The sequence below is a fragment of the Ylistrum balloti genome, unplaced genomic scaffold (genome assembly GCF_031769215.1).
Source record: "Ylistrum balloti isolate Yb309-2 unplaced genomic scaffold, AGI_CSIRO_Ybal_v1 Utg369668, whole genome shotgun sequence".
Classification (NCBI taxonomy): domain Eukaryota; kingdom Metazoa; phylum Mollusca; class Bivalvia; order Pectinida; family Pectinidae; genus Ylistrum; species Ylistrum balloti.
The window spans coordinates 399,680-407,198 of record NW_026781915.1 but is presented as its reverse complement, the minus strand read 5'-3'; positions in this window follow the sequence as shown (position 1 = coordinate 407,198).

Sequence of the window (7,519 nt, the reverse complement as noted above, 5' to 3'; positions counted from 1 at the left end):
ACCAACATGCTTTGTCAACCAATGCATTATGTTTACACAATGTAACCACCACACGTGGGATTTAATATCACTTATATCTTGATACGTAGAGGAATCGCAAATTTGTTCTTCAGATTATAACACATGAACAAGGTTCATGATTGATTTGATTGTAGAAGTGAATGTTCACGGAAACATGCTGTATTGACCAGGACATAGATCATGATATGTGACTAGAATGAAGAGGATGGTGTGTAAATAGAAATGAGAGGAGGGTGTGTAAATAGAAATGAGAGGATGGTGTGTGAATAGAATGAAGAAGATGGTGTGTGACTAGAATGGAGAAGCTGGTGTGTGACTAGAATATAAAAGATGGTGTGTGACTAGAATGGAGAAGATGGTGTGTGACTAGAATGGAGAAGATGGTGTGTCACTAGAATGGAGAAGATGGTGTGTCACTAGAATGGATATGGTGGTGTGTGACCAGAATGGAGAAGATGGTGTGTGAATAGAATGAAGAAGATGATGTGTGAATAGAATGAAGAAGATGGTGTGTGACTAGAATGGAGAAGATGGTGTGTGACTAGAATGGAGAAGATGGTGTGTGACTAGAATGGAGAAGATGGTGTGTCACTAGAATGGATATGGTGGTGTGTGACCAGAATGGAGAAGATGGTGTGTGACTAGAATGGAGATGGTGGTGTGTGAATAGAATGGCGATGGTGGTGTGTGAATAGAATGGAGATGGTGGTGTGTGACTAGAATGGAGATGGTGGTGTGTGACTAGAATGGAGAAGATGGTGTGTGACTAGAATGGAGATGGTGGTGTGTGAATAGAATGGAGATGGTGGTGTGTGACTAGAATGGAGATGGTGGTGTGTGAATAGAATGGAGATGGTGGTGTGTGACTATAATGGAGATGGTGGTGTGTGACTAGAAGTGAGATGGTGGTGTGTGAATAGAATGGAGAAGATTGTGTGACTAGAATGGAGATGGTGGTGTGTTGATAGAATGGAGATGGTGGTGTGTGACTAGAATGGAGATGGTGGTGTGTGACTAGAATGGAGATGGTGGTATGTTGATAGAATGGAGATGGTGGTGTGTGACTAGAATGGAGATGGTGGTGTGTTGATAGAATGGAGATGGTAGTGTGTGACTAGAATGGAGATGGTGGTGTGTTGATAGAATGGAGATGGTAGTGTGTGACTAGAATGGAGATGGTGGTGTGTTGATAGAATGGAGATGGTAGTGTGTGACTAGAATGGAGATGGTGGTGTGTGACTAGAATGGAGATGGTAGTGTGTGACTAGAATGGTGATGATGGTGTGTGACTAGAATGGAGAAGATGGTGTGTGACTGGAATGGTGATGATGGTGTGTTACTAGAATGGAGAAGATGGTGTGTGACTAGAATGGAAAAGATGGTGTGTGACTAGAATGGTGATGATGGTGTGTGACTAGAATGGAGAAGATGGTGTGTGACTAGAATGGTGATGATGGTGTGTTACTAGAATGGAGAAGATGGTGTGTGACTAGAATGGAAAAGATGGTGTGTCACTAGAATGGTGATGATGGTGTGTGACTAGAATGGTGATGATGGTGTGTGACTAGAATGGAAAAGATGGTGTGTGACTAGAATGGAGAAGATGATGTGTGACTAGAATGGCGATGATGGTGTGTGACTAGAATGGAGAAGATGGTGTGTGAATAGAATGTAGATGAAGACCTTTGACTACGATGGAGATGACGTTGTGTGACTGGAATCATTAAGATCGTTGTATAAGGTATGGTGATGATTTGATATTAGGGAAACATCTAAGTGTGATTTACGACAAGATTTTACTTCATGTGACTTGTTTGTGAGCTTTGACAAAATGCATGTTGCTAAGGTAGTAAAATATATGCCAGTGGACCAGAAAGAAACGTCATCCTCCGGGTTTGTTTGACTTGATCTTGTAACTAATAGGATCTTTATCCTGATCCCCTTGTCTTTATAGTTATTCGTATCAAATTAGCATCTCACATTTTCCGCCAGTAGAGTTTCCACTCAACATATCAGGATTTGTGTGATAAAGCTTGTTGGAGACTCGCCTGCAGTAAACACTGGGATTTGTCACCTCTGTGATAGCATCAGGCTAAGTTACCACGAGTCTCACTCCATGTCTTAGTGATAGAAATTCGATTAACTGATGCCATGCTATGTCTGATTATTCAATATCACAACTGATAATGGTGCTTTAGAACCACTACAAACTAGTTACATACTGTGTTCTGTATAGAGTTTAAGTAATATCTTTGATGTAACACTAAGTGTAATTTTTATGACCGATGGTGTTTTGCCATCATATCAATATTTTGATAAGTAATAGTCTATTTCCTAATATCTAAAGGTTATATGATATATTCGACATTTATTTGCAATTTTATCACTCTTGTCTTCTTCATGGTTTCATTCCAGAACCTTTGATAAAAAGATATTTCCTTTGCCTGATATTCTTGTCCAAATAACCACAGAAATATCCCCGTTGTCTGGTATTATTTCTAAATTGTCACAGAAATATCCCCGTTGTCTGGTATTATTCCTAAATTGTCACAGAAATATCCCCGTTGTCTGGTATTATTCCTAAATTGTCACAGAAATATCCCCGTTGTCTGGTATAATTCCTAAATTATCACAGAAATATCCCCGTTGTCTGGTATTATTCCTAAATCATCACAGAAATATTCCCGTTGTCTGGTATTATTCCTTAATTATCACAGAAATATCCCCGTTGTCTGGTATTATTCCTTAATTATCACAGAAATATCCCCGTTGTCTGGTATTATTCCTTAATAGTCACAGAAATATCCCCGTTGTCTGGTATTATTCCTAAATTATCACAGAAATATCCCCGTTGTCTGGTATTATTCCTTAATTATCACAGAAATATCCCCGTTGTCTGGTATAATTCCTAAATTATCACAGAAATATCCCCGTTGTCTGGTATTATTCCTTAATAGTCACAGAAGTATCCCCGTTGTCTGTTATTATTCCTAAATTATCACAGAAATATCCCCGTTGTCTGGTATAATTCCTAAATTATCACAGAAATATCCCCGTTGTCTGGTATAATTCCTAAATTATCACAGAAATATCCCCGTTGTCTGGTATTATTCCTAAATTATCACAGAAATATCCCCGTTGTCTGGTATTATTCCTAAATTATCACAGAAATATCCCCGTTGTCTGGTATTATTCCTAAATTATCACAGAAATATCCCCGTTGTCTGGTATTATTCCTAAATCATCACAGAAATATCCCCGTTTTCTGGTATTATTCCTTAATTATCACAGAAATATCCCCGTTGTCTGGTATTATTCCTTAATAGTCACAGAAATATCCCCGTTGTCTGGTATTATTCCTTTATAGTCACAGAAATATCCCCGTTGTCTGGTATTATTCCTTTATAGTCACAGAAATATCCCCGTTGTCTGGTATTATTCCTAAATTATCACAGAAATATCCCCGTTGTCTGGTATTATTCCTTTATAGTCACAGAAATATCCCCGTTGTCTGGTATTATTCCTAAATAGTCACAGAAATATCCCCGTTGTCTGGTATTATTCCTTTATAGTCACAGAAATATCCCCGTTGTCTGGTATTATTCCTTAATTATCACAGAAATATCCCCGTTGTCTGGTATTATTCCTTTATAGTCACAGAAATATCCCCGTTGTCTGGTATTATTCCTTTATAGTCACAGAAATATCCCTGTTGTCTGGTATTATTCCTAAATTATCACAGAAATACCCCCGTTGTCTGGTATTATTCCTTAATTATCACAGAAATATCCCTGTTGTCTGGTATTATTCCTTTATAGTCACAGAAATATCCCCGTTGTCTGGTATTATTCCTTTATAGTCACAGAAATATCCCCGTTGTCTGGTATTATTCCTAAATAATAACAGAGATATCTCTGTTGTCTCGTATTATTCCTGAACAATCACATAAATATCTCTGTTGTCTGGTATTTTTCCTAAACAATAACAAAGGTATCTAACTATAAACGATTGGTAATAACCCTATACCATGCTAAACGTGAGATGCCTCGTTTTGCACATGTTTGTTGATGTAGTTCTGTATTGGATTCTCCATCAGATAACCACCTCGGTTGTTTAATATCATCAGTAGTTGTAGATTAGTGGTAATAACACTACACCAGACACCTCCCCGAGGGCACTGAGGAACGCTCGCTAAACTTTATTTTGCGATGGTAAAGATTGTGGTGTGCAGAAGACATGCAATTATTGGCCATGACATCATGCAAGAAAATGACCTTTACTCAAGGACGTGCCGGTCGAAGATATAAAGCTTGCGGAGTTTATTAATAATAAACAACTAGTTTCCATAACAACAAGGATTTACAATACAATAAGTTCTAATTACTCGAGATAAGCGAAGGATCTTTTTAGGAGTGGTTAGTTTATCTATTTACAACCTATGTGCCAGAAGCCATCAACTATTAAAAGCTCCCTTTTCAAGTAATTATCGTTGCATAGCGTATTCAAAGCTGATAGTGAATGTTATTTAACACAACTGCTGGGCGGTATTCATTAACAAATTTTACTACCTCATCGAGATAACGAAGTTCATTTTTGTTTGTCAACCATGGCATGTTAAGGAAGAAACTTGGCAAACGACATTCGTGAAAACACACATTACGCTGTCTCTAACTGTAATCCAATAAGTAGGCAACACTACCTTTCAATGAGAACACATGTCGTTACATTTGACAAAGTAGAAGAGAAATTTATCGCATTATTGTTTTATTATCGGCGTTAGAACTTGGTTGCCTGCTGGAAATATTAAATAGGAAATCCTCCTGATGTTTCTAAACAGTGAAGGTGAAATGGTAATGTATTTGATTACTTTCTAATAGGTCTGGATTAGAGAAACGTTTTACTGATAGTCTAGCTCTGTACTTGTGGGCGATTTGATGATACTTATCTAAATCAAGTCGATAATTCTGGACTTGATGGTCATTTGTTTGTTGTTAGCTGAAGTGCCAGTGAGGTTATCGTATAAAGGATACGTCGTCTATCCGTCAAATTATTGAAAATTGTAAGCAACGGAGTACGTTCGTTGGCATACAAGGTCACAGGGGATAAATACGTTAAAAAGTATCAGAGTCTTTACATTTTGCCAATAGGTACCTGAGAGGAATGCTAGTAAACAAACTCATATAGATCACCTCGAGATCTTTCCGAGGTTACAGGGGTAAAGAGGTTAAAAACCTTTAAGATTGATCTTAGGTTCCAAAGTTTCTTCTTGAAAAATACAATAAATGAATAAAAATGCCTTGACATATTTCCAATGTCACAGGGGTCAAACAGGTTGAAAACTTAATAATATTCATCTCTTGTTCCTTATGATCAAGATTCAAGGTCACAGACATAAGTGATGATAGAAATATTTTAGAAACAGGCTTGGGGTTCAAGTTGCAAGTAGGTACCTGAGATGGAGAGCAACATATTTTCCTTAAGTAAATGACCTACTAGTTCACAGAGGTGTGCACAATATGACATATAGGTATCACTGTCATTTGAAATGTACATTGACACCTTTCAAAAGCGTTAGGAAACACATAATGATAATTTTGACATTCTTCGTTTAAAAATCGCAGCGAGAGATACAGGACCTCTTGGCCTCATGTTGTTAGAAAACACACTGATGTATCAAATAAGTAATGATACTGATTAAGCTGGACTGCAAGACCATTAAATGGTTCTTGCTGGCGTTTTGGACTATAACGCAAACCCAGGACTGGCCTACAGACATTTTTAAATCAAAGTTTAAAATCAAATGTAAATGATCTAGATATAATGATGATGGCGTTAGATCGGAAGGACAAGTAATGGTTCGTTACTTTTAACTTATGTTGATATTTCGGCCTGGAAACTAACGGATAACATGGCGCTTGACAGGAAGTCCATTTAATGTTTCGTAACTCCTGAAGAATTGTTGGTGTTTAGACTAGAAGCAAACGAAAATTGACTGCCCTAATGACGGTTCGTAGAACAGAAATTGTACTGATCAAACGTGACTGGAGGGTCTTCTATGATTATAAAAATTAATATCCGCTGTAACCAACCGATCGAAGTCACTGTACACTTAACTAATCTGGCCACTTACTGACATATGCCATATCACACAGAAAATGTTTTGTGAGAAATACATGTCTTTTTCAAACCATTCTAGGTTGTTAGGCGCCATTAGGTTGCCAGTAAGTTATAGATTTTTTTGAAAGCTGAAGTTTTAGCTTGAGCCTGGAGGTTTTTTTAAAAAAATGAATGTCTTTGTAATAGCAACGTTGTCAGACAAAATAAGACATCACTCTTCCTACTGTAGATGTACGTAATATCAGGTGTAAGTTAGTTTCACAGTCAAGGGCACTTAGATTTTACTTTAAGTATAACGTAATCATATTGGTCCAAACAAGTTCTACGTTTTATCGTAAAAGTGGAGTTAAGAAAACAGGTTCGAAACAATTCCATTTTATGTCAATATCATGTCAACGAAGATTAGCCCCAGCGCCAAATTATTATTATAAATAAGCTTTACAAACTCATCTCTTCTGGAGAACCAACAAATATTATCGAACCAATCTGATTCTATTGCGTCTGTGAAACTTTGTTAATTAGGTATTGGTGCGTTTTGCTGCCTTATTCTGCTACACGTGCATTAAAACAAATCACTCTCTCACTATATCCGTTTTCTATGGTTTCTGTATGATTATCAACGGCACTTAATTTGATTTTAAAACGTCGGTAACCACCGACTGATAAATATAAGGCTTCTTCATCTTGTTCCAACATGATTAACTCGCACAATAAAATGATTACGTAACGCGTCACTTTCAAGTTAGGAGCTGTTTGAATATAAACTTACGTCATTATCCTATTACTAACACGTCTCTATACCGATATCAGGCTACAATAGATTTTAAATATTAAGTACCAGTCATAATTGTAGACTTCTCGTTTAAGATGAAATATATTTTTCTTTTATTGTATACGTCCAAATTATTTTGACAGTTCATTGACAACAACGAACATTACTGTATTCAGAAATAATTTTATTGTATACTAATATACGTAATACTTATAGGGCTATTTATAGTTATTCGTTACACAGAGTTGTCGGTCCTTATCCTTATCTCAGAACAAGAATAATTTAAAATAAGTAATATATATATGTGTGTGTGTAATTTTGATGATTTTATACAGATTTAAGGATAAAAGTGTCGATTTATCTACAAGGATGGGCCAGACTCGTCTAGGCCATAATGAAACAACAGCAGAAAGGAAGACAAATGTGTCAGTAGAGTAGATTTCCATGAGATGAATTTAGAACCTCGTTTTAGTACATTATAATCAAACATTGTGTCGTTAATCATGTTTGTCTGGCATGTGATTTCAAACCTTTGGCATTTGTCTAGACTCGGCATTTATCGGAGAATTAACGCCGTCGATGTTGTTCCCCGGAAGTCTATAGATAATT